Source organism: Pleurodeles waltl, chromosome 6 (genome assembly GCF_031143425.1).
Source record: "Pleurodeles waltl isolate 20211129_DDA chromosome 6, aPleWal1.hap1.20221129, whole genome shotgun sequence".
Taxonomy (NCBI): Eukaryota; Metazoa; Chordata; class Amphibia; order Caudata; family Salamandridae; genus Pleurodeles; species Pleurodeles waltl.
This window is the reverse complement of record NC_090445.1, coordinates 676,168,889-676,189,984: the sequence shown is the minus strand read 5'-3', so window position 1 is coordinate 676,189,984 and position 21,096 is coordinate 676,168,889. Positions and strand designations below refer to the sequence as shown.

At 45.2% G+C, this 21,096-nt stretch overlaps 1 long non-coding RNA gene across 3 annotated transcripts in view; it reads right to left on the bottom strand.

Moving 5' to 3' along the window:
* The window catches only part of LOC138302018 (uncharacterized), a 442,874-nt gene that overhangs the window by 148,110 nt on the left and 273,668 nt on the right, over positions 1-21,096 (bottom strand). The window contains exon 5 of one of the 3 annotated variants that reach the window (XR_011205224.1): positions 14,448-15,265. The exons of the other annotated variants lie outside the window; for them this stretch is intronic. This is a non-coding gene — a long non-coding RNA (uncharacterized lncRNA). Of the gene's footprint in view, positions 1-14,447; positions 15,266-21,096 lie in introns of those variants that run through there. 3 annotated transcript variants of the gene reach the window in all.

Sequence of the window (21,096 nt, the reverse complement as noted above, 5' to 3'; positions counted from 1 at the left end):
GTGGTGGCAGACAGTGTCGAAGGCTGCGGAGAGGTCCAGGAGTATGAGTGCAACGGTCTCGCCCCTGTCGATTTTGGATCTGATTTCGTTGGTGCATGCGATTAGAGCGGGTTATGTGCTGTGGTTCTTGCGGAACCCCGATTGGGAGGGGTCGAGTGTGTGGTTAGCCTCGAGGAAGTGGAATAGGCGGGAGTTGACTAGTTTTTCCGTGACCTTAGCTGGGAAAGGGACGAGAGAGATGGGGCGGTAGTTGGAGAGGTCGTCTTGGTCGGCTTTGGGCTTTTTTAGTAGAGCAGTGACTTCCGCGTGTTTCCAGGAGTCTTGGAAGGTGGCAGTTTCGAATGAGCTGTTGATTGTGGCACGGAGTTTGGGGGCGATGGTGGGGCTGGCTTTGTTATATATTCGATGGGGGCAGGGGTCGGAGGGAGAGCCAGAGTGAATGGAGTTCATAGTCTTTTCAGTTTCTTCGTCGGTGGTGGGGCCCAGGGGGTGAGTAGGTTGGGGGGTGTGTTGGGCGGGTAGAGGTTGCGTATGGAGGGTGTGTTTGGTATGAAGCAGTTGTGTATGTCCTGGATTTTGCAGTGAAAATGATTTGAGAGGGAGTTACAGAGGGACTGTGTGTGTGTGGGGTCTACGTTGCTGGCTTTGGGTTTGGAGAGCTCTTTGATGATGGTAAAGAGTTCTTTGCTGTTTTGGGAGTTGTTGTCAATACGTTCCTTGAAGTGTGCTCTTTTGGTGGTGCGTATGAGTTGGTGCGTGTGGTGGTTTTGAGGGCGGAGAAGTTTGTGGTGGAGGGTTCTTGCCTCCATGTCTTCTCTGCTTTGCGGCATTTGCGTTTGGACTCTTGGAGTTCAGTGGTGAACCATGGGGCGTTCTTGATGTTGCGGGTGGTGATGTTTTTTCTGAGGGGCGCAAGAGAGTCTGCACAGGTGGTGATCCATCTGTTGAGGTTGTGTGCGGTGGTGTTGGGGTCGGTGGTGTTGGGGGAGGTTTGTGACAGTTGGGAGTTTAAGCGCTCTGTGGGGATCTTGTCCCACATACGGTAGGGGGTGGAGTGTTGGTGGTGGTGTGTGGGTGGTTTGCTGTAGAAGTGGACACAGTGGTGGTCCGTCCATTGGAGTTTGGTGGTGTGTGTGTAGGTGATGTGTTTGCTTGAGGTGAAAATTGCGTTGAGTGAGTGTGCAGCCGAGTGGGGGGGGGCTGTGACCATTTGTTTGAGTCCAAGGTTGGTGAGGTTGTCTAGGAGGGAGGAGGAGTTGTAGTCGTAATGGTTTTCCAGGTGAAAGTTGAAGTCGCCGAGGAGTATGTAGTCTGTGGAGATGAGAGCGTGCGTGCTGATGGTGTCAGCGATGAAGTCGCAGAAGGGGGGGCGTGGACCTGGGGCCTGTATACGAGTGTGCCTCTGAGGGTGGTGGTGTTGTTGATGTGAATAAGGAATTGCATGTGTTCTGCGTTGTTGAGGGTGTCGGGGTGTTGGTGGTGACCTTGATGGTGTCTCTGTGAATGATGGCGATACCGCCTCCAGGTTTGTTAAGGCGGTCTTTGCGCTGGAGTTTGTAGCCCACCGGGGTGGCTGTGGCTATATCTGGTTCAGATGAGAGGTTTGTCTAGGTTTCTGTGAGGAAGACGATGTCCGGTGAGTGCGATGTAATGAGGTCCCAGATTTCAATGGCATGTTTGTGTAGTGACCGGTGTTTAGTAATAGGCAACTGAGATGGTTGCGAATGGTGTGATTGTTGTGATGTGTGGTTGTGTTGGCAGGGGTGTTTGTGGATCTGCTGTGGCTTGAGGTGGTATTGGTGTGGGGCGTGTGCGGGTTGTGGGGTTTTTTGGTGGGTGCGGATGTTGTTGTGTGGGGGTTGTTGCGTAGGGTCTCAGTGTGGGGTGCGTGGGGGGTGGAGCAGGAGAATAGGCAGGTGCGGCAGGAGAAGGGGCCTTGTGTGTGTGTGGGGTTGGTTTGAATGCAGGTGGGGAGGGAGTGGGGCTGGTAGTGTAGTTGAGGGGGAGTCTGGCTAGGAGGGCCAGGGGGACTGGCGCTGGGCACAGTCCAGGTGCGGACGGGCGCAGACGGGCTTGCCTCCGGCGCGCCGCCGGCGGGCGCCCGCTGCGCGCGGTCGCACAGCGACCGGCATCATGAGGGGGAGGTGGGAGTGAGGATCAGCTGGGAGGCGGGCAGGAACGGGAGAGCGAATGGGGGCGGGAGGGGGCGGGGAGGCAGCGGCGGGGAAAAGAAGCTGGGGGAGCGCACAAGGGTCGAAATGGCCCAAGATGACGGCGAAATAGAATAAAAAAGGCTACGGTGACAAAAACAGGGGGAGAAAGTTTACGGTGACAAAAGCAGAGGAGGAAAGGCTACGGTGATAGAAATAGAAGGAAAAAGGCTAACGGTGGCAAAAACAGAGGAGGAAAGGCTACGGTGATAGAACTAGAAGGAAAAAAGCCTACGGTGACAAAAACAAGACAAATGGTGAGAGGCACAAAGAGAAACACAGCACAATGCAGGGCCTAGTGGTGCTTACCAGTGTCCACTGGATGCCAGGGATGAGGCGCAGACGGCTGTCTGTGGGTGGAGGAGGGCTTCGAACCCGCGATCGGCCGTGTGGGCGTGGGTCGTGGGAGCGGCACAGCAAGGTGGTGCTGCCGGCGCAGGGGAGCGAGCTCCGGCCAAAAAAGGTCAGGGGTCTCTCAAGAACCGTTATATTTTGCCACTAATACCAGTCCTGCTTGACCAACTCCAGTGTTCTACTATATACACCAAATTAGACTTGCGCAGTGCTTACCATCTGATCCATGTTAACGAGGGAGACGAATGGAAGACCGCCTTTGGGACAAAGTTCGGCTTATTTGAAAACACTGTGATGCCCTTTGGGCTCTGTAATGCTCAGGTGGCCTTCCAATACTTTATTAACGATGTTCTGCACGACCTTCTTGACATCTGTGCTGTTGTCTATATAGACGGCATTCTGATATTTTCTAAGAATAAACAGGAACGTATCCATCTTACAGTGCCTACAAGAGCACTCCCTGTATGCTAAATTGGAAAAGTGCACCTTCGAAGCAACATCTGTAGAGTTCTTTGGTTCGCATTTGTCACCCACAGGCATCACCATGGACCCTGAAAAGATAGACACAATTCTTTCATGGCTAACTCCCACAGCAGTTAAGGACGTCCAAAAGATCCTTGGCTTTGCCAATTTTTACAGATGCTGCATCCCACATTTCTCTGACCTAGTGATTCCTATAACTACATTACTAAAGAAAGGACAACCATTTATCTGGTCTGCAGCAGCCGAGCAGGCTTTTCTCACCCGTCAAGCAGATATTCACCTCTGCACCTATATTACATCATCCAGACCCAGATCAACCATTTTATGTTGAAGCTGATGCTCCGCAATATGCCCCTGGATGTGTTTTGTCACAAAAAAACCCACAAACAGGACACCTTCATCCTGTGGCCTTTTATTCTAAGAAACTGCTTCCAGCAGAACTAAATTACACCATTGCTGAAAGAGAATTGTTAGCTATTAAAGCAGCATTTACCGAATGGCAACACCATTTGTTGGGTGCTAAACATACCAGCACCATTTACACTGGCCATTAGAATGTGCAATTCTTTAGTTCTGTTAAAGCTTTAACCCCTCAACAAATGCAATGGCTCCACTTTCTTACCAACTTTGATTTCATTTTTACATACAGGCCAAGGTCAAAACAATCCAATCAGAAACTTTATTATGTTTAGGGCACCCTAAAGACTCCAGTGCCTCTCACATTCCTCCCAGTATAATCCCAGCAGACAAAGTAGTTGCCCTTACTACTGCAGGCACTTTTATGGCTAGTGTCAAAGGTGTACCAAGTCTGCATCCCAGAACAGTGGCTTAAAAAACACTTAACACACTTGAACAAGATTATTACTTGCATAGAGGAAAAATATATATACAAACTCAAGTGTTACAACATCAGTCATTCGGGCATGCAAAAAAATTTGAAAATTGTTTGCAAAACGTTTGGTTGGAATCAATGCATCAAGATGTATTTGATTATATAAACACATGCCCTACCTGTGTGCAAAATAAGTCCTTACATCTTGCTTCTTCTGGCCTTATTCAACCCCTAACCATTCCTCCAACGCCTTGGCATACTCTGAGTATGGATTTTATTACAGACTTGCCAGGATCTAACGAATACACTACTGTTAGTAGTAGTTGACATGTTGTAAAAAATGGCACATATCAAACCACTCAAGAGCTTACCAACAGCGACAGAATTCAGCACTTTATATAGTCAGACTCCATGGATTACCAACAAAAAAATATTCTGACCTTGGAGGCCAATTCATATCACAGTTTTGGAAAGCCTTTTGCTCCTTGCTGGGCATGGAAATCACCCTATTCACAGCCTTTTTCCTGCAAATGGATGGTCAGACAGAGAAGATTGAGCAAACACTAGAGACAACTCTCAGATGTCTCATCCTCATTACCAAGTGCTGGGGCCAGGCTCTCCCATTAATGGAATTTAGTTATAATAATAGAGTTCACTCCACCTTGGAGTGTTCACTATTTTACTTCCTCACAGGTATCCATCCTTGTAGTATTCCAGTTACTCTGCCAACCCCAACACCCTCTGTTCCTGCTGTCACTGTGTGCTTTAAAGAACTGCTTATATTCAGTGGAAGGCAAAAAGCAATTTGGCTAAACACAAAATCCAAATGAAATTATAAGCAGATAAACACAGAAATCCAGAACCCAAGTACCAGATTGGGGACCTTGTTTGGCTCTCCACCCATATTATCATCATAATTTATCATCATTGTAAACTTTATTGCGGCTCAAAGCTGAAAAGGTGCATAAATAAATAAAACAGCTTATTACAAAAAATCTAATACATTACACTCAGAAAAATATTCAATTGATCAAATCTTAAATCACTAGTTAAAAACATATAATACGGGGATACAAAGTAAAAAACAGTGGGGGTTTCCCCACTCAACAACCCATAAGAATCAACTACAGGCATCTCTTAAATATGGACCAAGCCATAAACAAATACCTGGATATGGAAAAAGCAATTGGTTGATGTACATTGGTTTTCAAGATTCTTAGCACCATAAGATGCTGAGAGATACTTAGGCTTCAACATTGTGTACCCAGCTATTTTGATCTTGGATGCTTATAGGCTTTACAAAAAAATAGAAAGTCTGCCTCCATTTTATCAGCCCCAACACATGTGGGGCATGTCATGTTCGATTAATTACTGCCTTTCTCCCACTTACTGGTCAACATACAGAGGGGAAGAGATCCATGCCTGAACTGCAAATACAGCTTTCTTGCTAACACTGGCTGCATCTTGTCAAAAAAATATTCAAAACAATAAAAATCTTTAAAATCTAAAATCCTAAGAGTGATTAAACCATGTTAAAGTGCTTATATGACCTAGCCAGGTCGCTCTTGGATATCCCTTGGCATTCCACCTCAGGATTTTCCCAAAGACTGGCCCTCCCCATGAGTCTTAAGGTGTCGCTAATATACTGGAGCCACAGTAATTTGGAAGCACCTGGCATGCCCATAATCTCCTCCAACCCCTTTCTGTAGGAAACTAATTCAGTGGTAGCCCAAACTCTTCTCCAAAAGAGAAGTGGCCTCAATCCCAGTTCCTCAGCCAGGCAATAGTGGAGTACTTGAGGGGAGTTTTAATAGTTGTCTAAAAAAAGCATTCTCCACTTTTGAGATACCACTAACCATCTTGTTGCCCCACAACTCTGTCCCATACAGAGCCTGTGACCTGTATAACTTGAACACTGGGCTAACTGGCTTAAAAAATTTGTCTTTAGAGACTCTCATCAAACCTCCAGTAAATTAAACCAATCTAAGTTTTTGTTTGTTGATAAGTGACAACCAGTCCATTTGTTCAGATAGCATGATGCCCAAGTCGTTGAACAACTTTACCCGCTTGAAAGATATCCCGTTAAGTTTAGGGCCTGGATGGAGGTTGGTGAGGGGTGGAAAACCATATGCTTATTTTTTCCCACGTTGATTTCCAACCTCCTCACCTTACAGAAATCAACAAAACAATCGAATGTCCTCTGTAGGCCCATCAAAGTCTTTGACAATAGGAGGGTATCGCCTCCAAACATTAACCCGGGAACCTTGAGGGATGCTAATCTAGGGGTGTTATTTAAAACACTATTCAGAGCTTCAATGAAACCATTGATGTATGATGAAAATAATTTTGTGGCTGTTGTATACATATTTGGGGATGTCTGTGGGCACTTTATTTTAGTATCTGGGTCTGCTGCTTGTGCCCTTTAGCCCAGTTACATTTTATTCCGCTTAATTTTTATTATTTCAGATTAGGCGACATTCATGGTGTTGTTTTATTTCTTTATCTAATTGTTATTTCGCCTAGTACAGTATTGCATTTCTTAGCAAGACATTCTTTTCACTTTGTGCTTTCCTCAGGGCTGCAGAAAGATAGGGTCCCGGAACAAGTGGTACACTGCGTCTCTAATGTTCACAGAACATTTTCTCAGAACATAAGCTGATCTATTATAAAACCATTTCTCTGTCCCATGCACATTAGAGGGAGGTTCTAGCCAGATGTCCACAAGTGCATGCTGATTGACTTTGCCACAGTTGCTTCCTGAGGCTACCGGTTCCCTGGACTACATGGGGATGGTGTCTCTATAAAAAACAGGCTTTTTTGCTCAGGTATGGGGGATGATGTCTTCTAGGGGGGAATCCTGAAGAGCGGATTAGGGTTTATCCTGCTGTGCTCTAACATAGCTTAGGTAGGAATCGCTTATATTACGCATAATGACAGTATGGTGAGACTTTCCTTGTGTTTCACTGTTAGACCTGGCATCCTTGGTGTAGTCTCCCCTGTCTTTTTTGCCTCTGCTTCCTATGTTTTAACTGTGTGCTGTTCTAGCTAGTTCTGGTACTCTGGGCACTTTACTGCTGATGAGTAGTGCTACAGTGCAAGTGTTCCCTGTGTAAACTGGATGTGTAATTGCCATTTCCATGATTGGCATATTTGATATACTAGTATGTTCTTAGTAAAGTGCACTAGAGGTGCCCAGGGCCTGTAAATTAAATGCTACTAGTGGGCCTGCAGCACTGAGTGTGCCACCCACAGGAGTAGCCCCATAAACATGGCCCAGACATGCATTCCCTTTTTATACATGTATGGCGCCCTTAAGGGACGTACCCCTGTGGGCAGGGTGTAGTGTATGTTAAAGGTGGGATATGTACTGATGTGTTTTACATGTCCTAACAGTGAAAAACTGCCAAATTCATTTTTCACTGCTGCAAGGACTATCTTTCTTATAGGTTAACATGGGGTCTGCCTTTAAAAAACATTTAAGTGCAGTTGCCCTTTGGGAACAGCTAAAGATTGGAGTTTGGGGTCTCTGAACTCACAATTTAAAAATATATATTTTGGTAAAGTTGGTTTTTAAATTGTCTGTCTGAAAATGCCATTTTTAAAAAGTGGGCATTTTCTTTCTTAAACTTAAACAATTCTGTGACTCTGCCTGCTTGCTTATTTCCTGTCTAGGTCAAACCGACATTTGGGCTATTTGTGAATCTCCACTAGACAATGACAAAACGGAGCTGAGGTGTAGCCTGCATATCCTGATGGGTCATCTGGGCTAGAGTAGAGGGACGAGCTGGCACTTATACCTGAATGGGCTGTGCCTGCCCTCACACAATTCAGTCTCCATCCCCCTAGTGTTAGTCTGGAGCTAGGCTTGGGCAAGGCAGTATCTTGTGAACAATAGAGACTTTCCTTTGAAGTTTGCCTAATTCAAAGGCAGAAAGGGGTATAAGCTAGACCCAAATTCCCAATTTTTCAAATATTTCTGGAACCAATAGGAACCTCTGCCAAGGAGAAGAGCTGAGGAGCTGGAGGAGGAATACTGCCCCTTTGCCTGTGATTGTGCTTTGCTGGGTTGGTCTGCAGTTGCTGCTTCTGCCTAAAAGAGGACAAAGACTGAACTTTGTGGTTTATTCCTGATTGTGAAGTGTCTCCAAGGGCTTGGATTGAGCTTGTCTTCTGTTTTGAAGTCTCAGGGCCATCAAAGTCTTCCTCTGCCAGCACCTGGACTCTCTGCTGAGATTCCAACCTTGCCAAGTGGTGCCCTATCCAGTCCCTGGCTCCTTGAAAGGTGATGCGGGTGGAAACAAGGTGGAAATAGATGCACAGGAGTCATGTGGGGAAACTTTCAATGCACCACCTGCAATGCAGCTGTAAAAATGATGCACCACCTGCATCGCAGCAGAGTAATCAATGCACCATCTGCATCATGGCTGGGAAATCGCTTGTGTCTGCTGGAATCGACGCAAAGCCCATGTAGCTAGGATTCTCATCTTTGTGTGGCAGGATTTTGCATCCATCGTGGCTGGGTGTCAAAATCGTTGTGAACCTGCCCGGACCCGAGGTGCCTGTCTGGAAACCGACGCATCACTCTCTTGTGGGAGAGAAAAATTACGCACTGCCACCCGTCCAGAGAAGAAACAATGCTTGACCTCACTTGTGAATAAGGAATCAACACTTCGCTGACTTTTCCAACGCATTCTTGCCTTTGTGACTTTATTTTTGATGCAAACTAGGTAGTTGTATGAAAGCAATGTATCTGTTGTGTTCTATGGAGTAATACTCTTTTTAATTTAAGAACTTGCAACTTGACTTGTGTTTGTTGGATCTTTGCTGTTTCGTTCTTGTTTGAGTTAGATACATATTGGCTATTTTTCTAAACTGGTGTGGTGTCCATTTTGTAGTGTTTTCACTGCATTACTGTGTGTGTTGGTCGAAATACTTTACACTTTTCCTTTGCGATAAGCTTGACTGCTTATGCCAAGCTACCAAGGGAGTGAGCAGGGGTTATTTTAAGTGAGTATTTCCCTTGCCATGACTAGAGTGAGGGTCCCTGCTTGGACAGAGTGCAAACCGACTGCCAACCAGAGACCCCATTTCTAATATTCACTTTCTTTGTCATCATTTTCCTTCTAGTATGTTTCATCATTCTCATGATTACATTGCATACCATTTTATATAAGATGCAGCAGATTCAATAAATCGTATTGAACCATTTTCTGCCTCTTTTTGTCTTTGCATGTAACTGAGGGAAAAGGATGAGATCTGATACACCACGATTTCCCCGAGAAGTCATCTTGTCATGTGCCCGGTTACCACAAATCATCCCTGCTCTAGGGCAGAGATGAGGTGCTGCTAGTTGGCCAGAAACAGATTAGGCTAAGCAGTTGTCACATGGTGTGGGATTGGACTCAGTCCCCGACAATTCAGGTCATGCTGCCGGCCAAATCCAGCAGCCTAATTAGGATAATGACAGCCCACATGACAGTACGTAACCCTGCCTTATACCCTTTTTGACTGTGAAGGGTTCTGTAAGTTCTCTTAGTTTGCCCAACTGGACCTGGGCATAGTTTCCCTCATTAAAGTCTCTGCATGATCCTACACAAGTAAGTAGGAACCGCCATGTTTAACAAGACCTGTCACAAGGTATTTCTTGTGACCAAATTGAATGCAGACCGAAGCTCCTCAATTCTTTCGTAAAGAGTTGCCCCCTCAAACACCACAGTTTTCCAGTACATAAGTTGGAGGCGGAATACCTGGTCCATATTAGAAGTGCATTGCCTAAACCCAGCCTAAAGGGGACTAAAGGCACTGTTCTCTTTAATCCAAACATGAAGTCTCCCTGTCATCACTTGCGCAAACAGGTTTTGCATTGTGTCTATTATACGTATTGTTCTATGAATGACTGGGAGTAAAGGGGAACCTTTTTTTATAAATTGGTATTATTGCAGCACCAGCCCACGATGCTGGGGTGGGCATCTCCTCCAGAATAGCAATAAATAGAATCCCAAGAAAAGGTCCATAGATATCAGGTGAAAAACAGTATAGATCCCCTGGAATTGTATTTAAACTGGAACCCTTACCATGAGCAACTTTAAAGATTGCATTAAGCACCTCCTCAATTGTGATCATGGGGCAAACCTCTTGCTTGCCGGGTGCTCCTCCCATCCCGTCAATAACGTCCAGAGATCCATCAATGTCAGATTCAAAATCATGCAGACTGAAAGTGTTGCAACCATAGATCTGCAGAAATAATATTCTCCAATGAGTCATTGGTCTCCTGGTTCTCAGAGGCAACAAAATTCCAAAACATATGAAAGTCCTTATTCCTCACAGCTAAGTACATGGACTCCCATCTTTGAGTTTCCCCCTCTCTCTTTGCAGAGGTCAAGCTACTTTTGTGCTGACTTCTAGAAATTCGTACCAACCTGGATTCTTTCAGTTTTATAGCCTTTAGGAGGTATAATTTTGTGTTGCAACACTCCTGATTAAACCATGTAACTGACCGTTTCCTGGCTTTACCAGCTTGAGATAAAAAAATAATAATTTCTAAGCTGACCCATCAACTCCATGTGCACAGTCTCCATACCACACCACTGATTAGTGGGCATCGGGACCTCTAGAATTACACTCAGCTTATCCAAAGCTGAGCCAATAACAGCGAAAAGCTGACCAAAATGTTTGGGAGTCTGAACAATTTTCGTTCCACTTAATTCTACGCCTATTGGGGACTACCTGAGTCCGCCATACAAGCCAGATCTCCTTGTAGCGCCGCCCTTTAGACGCGGGGTTCCCCCGTGGAGTGATAATGCATTGTGGTCACTAACATGCCTTGCAATAACTTCCAAATAAAATAACATGTGCCCTCAGCCTGATGTCAATAAAAATGTAATCTAACAATGAGGTCCTACCCAGCCGAATAAATGTATGCTACCCTTCACAATTAAAGCTACTGTGGCCGTTGCATGCACAAATTGAATGATTCAGTACAAGCACATTAATCTGGAGGACCAACGGGGTGCATTTCTTCTCCGGGGAGGCACCAGACATCGGAATTGACCAGATAATATCTTCTATGGACACAAATTCATCTGCACAGGCACTAACGGGTTCAAAGTGGCAGTTAAAGTCCTCTCCAATCAGTTTGAAATCTCTGTTTGGAAGCAGGGACAAAAAATCGGACAAACACTCCACAGCCAGTGACTCCAGCCAGGTGATTTGAGCCTGGAATAAATGTTAATCACAAACAATTTGGTATTGCTCATGGACAAGTGAGAAAGACATAAGATGTCCCTATTGGATGTGTCCATGATTGTAACTGAATAAACTATATGTGAGGCTGTCTATATAGACAACCCCCTTGAGGGCCTACCCATCTCTCCCCTGCTTGCTGCTTTGGAATAAATAGCATATAAAGGGTGTTGGATATCCCCCCAACTCAAGTCTCTTGAAATAATCAGATGTCATACTGGGTTATAAAAGACACCCAGTTTGGGTTTCACAATTTGCCCAGGAAGTCAGGCACATTCCAGGAGAAAACCTTAACAAAACTGTGAGGCCCTATTTGCTGCGTAACAGCTTCAGTAGCCTCAGTGCTCTCATCACCAATCATCTTCCGCAGAGTTATATCACTAATCACACACATAACCTTACCACACTCCGAGTGTAAACCAGTTAATGCAGGGGTTTTCGGGGATTCCAAGACCTTAAAATATTAATCTTCTTTGGGCCTTCAAGTACCTCTTTGGAGTCCCTTGCTGTTTCTCCTACTACCATGGTATCACTGGAGTGGGAACTACAATTTACCTCACTGGCCATATGATGAGGACATAATAATTGCCTACTATTTCTGCAGATGAATGACAGATGGGATAACTTCATGTGTTCCATTGTCCCTATGTCAATCCACCTCCTCCAAAAATGCAGGGGTATTAACAAAACTAGTGGTCCTGGCCCTTTTATCATTAAGCCCCTGTAGTGAAACACTGCAGCTGTGGGCTATAGGATTCCACATGTGAGGAACCTGTCGACGAGGCGGTGAGAAATGGGGGCATTTGTAAAAATAGTCCAACAGCAGAATTGTGATGCCAGTATCCAATCTCTGACCATGGGATTCACATTGTAAAATGTTCTGGGCCATTCAAGGATTCTTAAAGTTGACAATCATACAATCACCTGGGCAACCATTAGGACTCTTGTCAATCCAACATACCCGTCTAGTAAGAATGATATTATCCACCAGTGTTGGGGAGAGTTCTTGTTATGCATCAACCAGTGCATGCAATTGTTTTTCATTCTTCCTGGGATTCCCTGGGGTCCATTAAAGCTTAGGGACCCCAGACAGAACCACCACAGAAGAGCATAAGGCATGGGCAAGTTAATATCAAATTGTCATCCCTGGCAGCAACCACCCCCTTCCCTCTCTCCCTGGTCGGCCCATTGGGACCCCCCACCTCCTGGATTAAACTTGACCCACCCTTGTGGAGCCCTAATGGCTGTGATTTCTACTATTCAAATCTAAATCATTCCTACTGAAAGTAGGATTCACAGCAGAGCACAGGATAACTTGGCTGAATCCACTGGCTGGCTTCCGTTTGAGGCCCTACTGACATAACCGTCTTAGTTATGTCAGTGGGGTCTCAAATGTACTTGAAGCTTCTCGATAAGCTAACTCTAATCTTGCCAAGCGTGCTAACAGAGGGGAGAGGTCTGCTGCCAGCACAGTGATCAATATATTTTGGATTACTGCCACAGAGTAATCCATCAGCAACACTGGCCCAGTGGTGTTTTCCATTTTAGTTTGCTCAACAAAAGTACCAAATCATAGGACTGTGTGAACTTGTAGCATCCACCCCCCCAAACCTTTCTGGGCTTGCCCAGGTTTGGATGTCATTTTCTTCCATTTACTAATAACTGCACTCTTGGGGCCATATGTATAAAGCGTTTTGGATGGCGCGAACTGCGAAATTCGCAGTTTGCGGAATACAAAACGCGCATTGCAATGCACATTTCCATTTGGGAATGCGACTCGCAAATAGGAAGAGGTGTTCCCTTCCTATTTGCGTTTCGCACCGCGATGCAGAACTGTTTTGTGACCGCGAATGCGGTCGCAAAGCAATTCGCAGTTAGCACCCATGTCAAGTGGGTGCTAACTCATTCACAAAAGGAAGGGGTCCCCACGGGACCCCTTCCCCTTTGTGAATGTCGCCAAAAATATTTTTTCAGAGCAGGCAGTGGTCCAATGGACCACTGCCTACTCTGAAAAAACGAAACCAAATGGTTTCATTTTTTCTTTTGTATTGCAACTCGTTTTCCTTTAAGGAAAACGGGCTGCAAAACTAAAAAAAAAATGCTTTAGTAAAAAAGCAGTCACAGACATGGAGGTCTGCTGTCTCCAGCAGGCCACCATCCCTGTGAGTGCAGGGAATCGCCAGGGGGTCGCACCCACCTCATTAATATTAATGAGGTGGGTCTTTGCGACCCCCTTGTGATTCGCAGAAGGTGTCTGAGACACCAGTCTGCATATGATTTTGCGAATCGGAAATTGCGAGTCGCACCCACTTGCAATTTACGATTTGCAAAATCCTTTCTTACTACATCTGGCCCTTGGTCCTTAGTCTATAATGTTTACAACATTGCCCCGAAGCTTGGTCAGCGACCCCAGGATTACCCACATGGATGGACTCCATCCCGGGATCACAATTAGGGTGCTCATGGCCTCCAGAGATGCAAGTTGAACTTCAGCTGTGGGGCTGGGAAGATTTTGAATTAAAGATATGCGTCTTTCCATTCAATTTCAGTTACTACAATGCCAATCACTTTTTATAACATCTTGTCTATTATAGTGGGCTTCGGGGAGGCAGTAAGTGATTGCTTCTTAAACATGCACTTACATTGGTCCATGATGATGTAGAGTGCCTCAACTTAATAACACCTTTGGGCCAGTACAAGCCTCACAATAATGGGCCAAATACTCAAGAGCTACCAAAAGGAACAAGGAGGACAAAGAGGCAAAAAGAAGCAAACTCACCCTTATGGATGCTAATAAGAATGCCGGTACCTCCCAAGAACAAATGCAAAGTATGGGGGCCCAGCCAGCCTCTTCCGGGCCATGACGAGTGAAGACGGGCCCAGTCTTTGCCCAGGTGTACGTCTGGGAGCTTCCTGCATGTGTCCCGTGCTACGGGTGACTCTGCTCACTCAAATAGTCCTCCATGTGCAGGGATGATGTCGGAGGCAGTTCCAGCCGCTTGCCCACTGGAAGTTGAAGTCCTTAGTACCTTAGGTCCCCTTTGCTCCACAAAGGCGTGTCCCACAGTGCAGGTGACACAGCTCACTGAAATACGCCTCCAGGTGCAGGGATGATGTTGGAGGCAGTTCCAGCCACTTGCCCACTTGAAGTTGAAGTTCTTAGTGCCTTAGGGCCCCCCTTGCTCCACAAATGTGTGTCCCATAATATCACTTTACGAGGTCCCAGATAATTAAAACCACAATTTTTAGGACCATGCAAGATTACACAAATTTTGGGACCTGGTACAATGAAGCTGCAACTGCCTTCTGAATATTCCACACATCCAGTATTTCATGTTTCCCTGTTATAACCCAATACCAGATCAGACTTTCCAACCCCTCCCATTATTGTCAATGGCCATCAAGAATACAAGGTACGCCACATCTTAGATGCTAAACAAATGGATGGTAGGCTTTATTATCTAACTGACTGGAAAGGGTACGATCTGTCAGAACGCTCTTGGGAGCCTGCATCGTTTGTCCATGCCCTTCGTCCAGTGCAGCAATTTCATATGTCAAATCCTGATAAACCGCATCCTATAAGACAAACTTTAGGGGAGAGAGTTGTTGTGGGTACCACTCTCAGCTATGATGAGGTACATGCACATGTTGTTTGGTAATTGTGCCACTCAGGCATTATATGGTTAAAGCTGAAAATAATAATGTCAGGGATTCATGGTTATCATTGGCTAACATCAGTTTGTTTGTTATGTTATTGAAACTTAGTTTGTATTAGCCAGTGCTTGTTTGATTGTAAACTTGTGCCCTATCATCCTGAACAATGTGCTGCATCCAATTAGCTTGGCTGATTCAATGCGCCATTTGCAAACGAACCACGATCCTCAAAGTACAGTGCTGAATCACAAGATGATAATTGCTCATTTCCCCAGTGTGCTGCCCAACTGACAGAATCACACGTGCCCAACTGTGTCTATTTAAGGCGTTCTTCCACTTCCAATTTCTGCTTGGCTTTGTTGCTATTTGTTGGCTTAACGTGACCCCAGCCGAGTTCCTGCACCAAACCCCTTCCCCGTTAAGACGTCTTCTGGTTCCTGAGCGAAATCCACCGGTTCTGCTTCCGGCTTCCTCAGCACCGTTGTCAAAGCTGTATTACCGTAAGTGAAGAAAACAAAGAAAGGTGAAATCTGGTTGAGCTTTCTCCACAGTTTCCTGATATTTAATCATCACTACAAGGTAAAGGAGAGAATACAAAACTTTCTAGTGTAGCGTTCAGAATTTTAGATTCTATTAAGGACACGGAGGTGAGTATTATGCTTCTCAATTCTTTACTACTTTAAAACAGCAGCCAATGAAAAAACAGTAACATTAAAGAGGCTTTAAAACCTGCTTCCAATAACCACCAATAGTAGGCCAACACGGTCTATAGGTCTATAAACAGGGGAGGCACCAACTGACGTCCTCTTGCTTTGAAAAAATCAGAAAACCAAAAAGTGCTCAAGTCCAACCAAAGTCTGTGGGAAGAAGAACAATCCACCAAAATCCAGATCTCCAAGAATTGCCAAGCGACGGCTCATCACAGGTTCAACCTTGTTTGCCATCCGTGTCTGAAAGAAAAATCCATGATAAGACTCAAGACTAATACAATAACATTTCCTGGGTGGGAAACAACAAACTATAATAAAATCATTGAATAAGATCATTCAATTCAAATTATATACTGGGTGGGATAATCCTCGCCTCCGTGTCCTTAATAGAATCTAAAATTCTTAGCGCTACACAAGAAAATGTTGTATTCTATGTCAGGACCGGAGGCACCGATTATGCTGGTTCAAAGCTGATCCACCACCAAATTGGACACATGTACTATAGGTTTGTAATAAAACGTTTTAAACATAGAATCACTAGACCAATCGGCCTCTCTAAGAACATCTTCCAGTCTGGAACCCAAAATAAACGCTTTAGATGCCATGGCCCCCCTGGTAGAATGGGTTCCATATACAGACATATCAATAACTGCTTCAGGCATCACTCAACGAACCCAGCGAGCTAAAGTAGCCGCTGAAACTTGTTTGAAGGGTTTCTGGGTGGAAATAAGAAGAGAACCCAAAGGATCCACCCTGTAGCTTGCAGTGTGTTCTTCATAAACTTTTAAACATTTGACAACACACAGATTGGCATTATGTGGAAAAGCAGGATACTCAGCAGAAGAAGACATACATTTAGTACCCTTGGAAATGATAAAAGAAACCCCAGAAGGACAAAACAACCTCCTTCCTAAATCAAGGGCTTTCACATCTGACACCCTGCGACGGGAGATTAAACAGAGTAACATACTTAACTTTGCAGATAATTGTTTCATAGAAAACAAATGATTCTCTGGCCAATTAGACAAAAAACATAAAACTACATTCACATCCCACAGCTGAGAAGCGCGGTCTAGGTGGATTGGCACTCTAATACCTTTCAGCAATTTACAAACCAAAGGGTGTTGCCCTGCCGGTTTATTATTGATCCAAGAATGTCCAGCTGAAATAGCTGATCTAAAATTATTTACTGACCTGTAACATAGACCAGACTCCGCACATTCGGACAGGAAATTTATAATGTCCTTGACCTCGGATCCCACAGGATCCACGTCTCCTCGAATGCACCAACCGACCCACTTCTTCCATGCCAGGGAATATCATTTGTGGGAGGACGGAGCCCAACCTTGTCGTATAAACGAGGAAGCTGAAGTCGATAGGCCCTGTATATCTTCCAGGCCATTAGACACAGTTGACCTGATAGGAGAAGAGGATGCGGGAAACCCGCCGGGTCCAGAAGGAGCTGTGGAAACACTGGGAGCCAAAGAGGAAGGGCAATCAAGAGTTCCAGAAGGGATGGAAACCAAGGTTGGCTCTTCCAAAAGGGGGTTTGAGACCTGCAGATGCTGCTTGGCGTCACAAGCACGTTGCTACTCGAGGAATCATGGCAAACAGAGGAAACGCATAATTCATCTGAGATGACCAATCCTGCAGAAAACGCATCTGTCGCCATGGCCAGAGGGTCTGGCCTCCAACTGAAAAATTTTGGGATCTGGAAATTGAGACGAGACGCAAACAGATCCATCTGGCAAGGCCCCAATAACCCCATGACCTTCTGAAGAACAGAGGGTAGAAGTTTCCAGTCGCTGGCATCCCTCAGGAATCAAGAGTTCCAATCTGCCAATAGGTTGTCTTTGCCAGGAAGGAATTCGGCTATCACCATGATCTTCCGATCCAGACAAAGATGCCAGAATTGCCAGGCAATATTCGCCAGGAGGCGAGACCTCGTTCCCTCCTGATGGTTGATATACCGGACTGTGGACACATTGTCCATTTTCAGAAGAATACAACAATTGCTCCTGAGGGGGGACAGAGATCTGATGCCAAAAGAACCCGCTAAGAGTTCTGCACAATTGATGTGGAGATGCAATTCCTCTGAGGACCACCTCCCCCCTGTCGAAAAAGGAGCGCATCTCGCTCCCCAGCCCCAAAGACTGGCATCTGATTCTATCACAAGCTCAGAAATGTCCCCAAAGATAGCCCTGCTGTTCCACGTCTCCATGTAAGAGAGCCACCACTGAAGATCTTCCTGGGCTTCTATAGATATAGGAACCAGATGATCGTAAGAGAAATCCCGTTGAAGGAAATGGATCTTCAATCTCTGCAAGGCTCTGTAATGGAGAGGACCCGGAAAAACCGCCTGGATTGAAGAGGCCAAAAGGCCTACAATCCGAGCTAGGGACCTCAAAGAAACCATTTGTTTCGATAACTCCAGCCTCAACTTTCTCTTGATCGATTTCATTTTCTGAGGAGGAAGAAGCAACTGGGCTTGTACAGAATGGACCTGGAACCCCAGGAACTCCAATCGTTGGAATGGGATCATGCAGGATTTCTTGTGATTGATCACAAAACCCAGATCCTGAAGAAGAGAAATCGTCCAAAACATGTGTGTCAGTAACAGCGTTTGATCTTGAGCCAAGATAATCATGTCATCTAGATAGATTATCAATCGAATGCTCCGCTCGCGAAGGTTTTCCACTACTGGTTTCAGGAGTTTGGTGTACACCCACTGAGCTGAATACAGCCTGAAAGGGAGAGTCTTTCCACCGAAACTGAAGAACCCATTGGTGCGAAAGAGCTATGGGGACTGATAAATAAGCGTCTTTCAGATCTAGACGAACCATCCATTCTTCTTTTTTTAAGAAGATCTCTTAACAGATGGATGAAGTCCATCTTGAAATGACGATATACCACAAAGGGTTGAAGTGCCTTAAACTGAGCACTAGTCTCTGACCATCTCCCTTCTTTTGCACCAGAAAAACATTGCTGTGGAAACCCGGTGGATGACGGGAGGTTAAGGCAATGGCCTTCTTCGTTAACAATTCCTGAATTTCTCCATCTATAAATGATTTGTCTAGTTGGGAAACAAGGAGAGGATGAGGCAATGCGAGTTGTTGAGGGACTGGAATACCCTCGAACAGTATGTAGAACCCATGCTTCTGAGGAAATGGATGCCCATTTTTGAAAGAAGAATTTTAGTCTGCCTCCAAAAGGGATAGAAGGAAGAGGAAGATTCATTACCTGTGGGGGCGTTGTCGATGGCTCTGTAACCTCTGTTCGCACCTCAATTGTTGCGGTTGCGCGTTATATCTGGAGGGGTAGAAACCTGCTTGGGAAGGATCTTGGGTGTAACCCCTGCGTCCTGAATAAGTACCTCTGGCAGGACCTTGTTGAAAACCCCGGCGGGTCGAGCGTCCTCGAAATCGAACAGTCTGTCCAAAAAGTGAATTGAACATTCTTTTAAGGGAAGACTGAGATTTATCCAATGAGGTGAAAGTGTTAACAAATTTAGCAATGTCTTTCACAAACTTGTCCCCAAAAAGTTGTCCCTCGACTAGCGGGCCTGCTTCAGCCAAAGCCAAGTCTGCCAACTGAGGGTCAATACGCAGTAAAAACGATTTTCTACGTTCAGACGCTACTGCGCAATTTGCATTGCCAAAGAAACATATTGCACGTTGCGTCCACCCAGCCAGCACCTCCGGATGGATGGCCACCCCGGTCTCCTGAGCCTGAAGAGCCAATTTGAGAATTTTTTCAAGAGGGCCAGATACATCCAGCAATTTATCTTGACAAGCCTTGAGGGCTCTGTCAGTTTCTTTCTTTGGATCCTTGTCATATTTTTTAAAGAAAGTGACCAAAGTGTTGTCAATCTCAGGAGTGAGTGCCGTTTTATGAGGTAAGTCTGGTCGCGGACACTCCGATCTTAATCTGGATCTGACCTCTTTCTCAAACACCTTACAAATATGCAGATGCATATAATCCGCTGCAGCAGGGGCAGGGGCCCAGTCTGACGATTTAGGATGAATAATATCAGATGGCTTGAAAGAAAAAGGAGAGGGGGAAAAGGAAGAAGAAAGTTTACGCTTCTTAGTGCATTTCTTAGGAGGAGCGGAATCCTGAGAAGAAACAGAATCAGAGACAGTTTTAGGCAAAGTAATAGACGTGGAAGGGTCTGAAGCATAAGTGTGCTCAGAGGTAGAAGGAAAAGGAATATTGACCAATTTACTCCTGTGAGGCCACTGATGGTCAGTAGAAGGTACAGTCAGAGATGAAGTATCTCCAGAAGGAAGAGAAGGTGAAGGGCCAGCTAGATCATCAATTCTTTTGGATAATGGTACAAGAGCCGATGAAATTGCTTTATCCAATGACTTCTTCATGGAAGAGTCAATAACCTGTTCAAAACAGGGGTCAAAATAGTAATATTCGTCTTCATAAGGGCCATACATCTCCAGACCCTGGCCATAATACTCTTCATCAGACATGATAATGCTGTTGTCAAAAATTCAAAGCTTGAAGTGCTCACCAAATCCTGAAAACAGCAAGTTTTAAAAAGTGTTACAACCCCAGCCAGCACAGGTCAGGGGCGTCAGAAAACTCAGCAATCCAAATAAAACAAAGATAATGATTATAGGAAGGTGGTTGCACTAGTAGACGAGTGCCTACACAGAACAAACAATAGCAACTGCTATGAAAAATAAAGTCAAAATGAGGCACCGTAGGGTTAATGTTGTTGTAAAATCACTGCCCCTGTTAGAACAGCCCGGGGCTGGCGTCTGTAGTCCAACGAGAGAGGGAAGCTGACACGCGTAACCTCCCTCCCTCGTGGGATGTAAACTACGTGAATAGCCCAATTGGGCTATAAACACGCGTCTCCCAGAGCGTTATAGAGTGCGACACGGAAGTCACGCAAGGCCTGCCTGACCTTCCAGACGCAGTGTCAGAAAGAAGGGGCGCGCCCATGTGCCGAGAAAAAAACAAAGCCACAGCACGGGTGAAAATTGACTTGATGCAGCAAAGTGAAACAATAAAAACCAAAAAGGCACCAGGGTGCCGGCAGCCCCTGTCCGGCCGTGCACGAACAAGGCACGTCGGCAATTAAAGATAAAACAACAGAAGTGAAAGGAAGTGCGTATACAGAGCGCGAGAAGAAATTATTTAACAATAATAAAATTAATAAAATATGGACGCAACACGCACCGTATCACGCTTGAAGGAGCAAAGTGCTGATCACATAACAACATAAAATAGACATAAAAAGATCAATATAAAATAAGCACAAATGGGGAGGCACTTAACTGACTGCGAAGCAGCAAAGAAAGAGGACGTCAGTTGGTGCCTCCCCTGTTTATCGACCATGTTGGTCTACTATAGGTGGTTATGGGAGGCGGGGTTCAAAGCCTCTTTAATGTTACTGTTTTTTCATTGGCTGCTGTTTTAAAGTAGTAAATAATTCAGAAGCATAATAAGAGACTCAGGTCCTGACATAGAATTTCTGTAAACGTGCTGATCTTGAAAGTGCCTCTTTTATTTTTATAACTATTTTCCTACAGTGGTTACAAGCCCGCCTCCGTTACTTCGGTGAATCATTTAAGGAACAATACTGAAAGGGCGC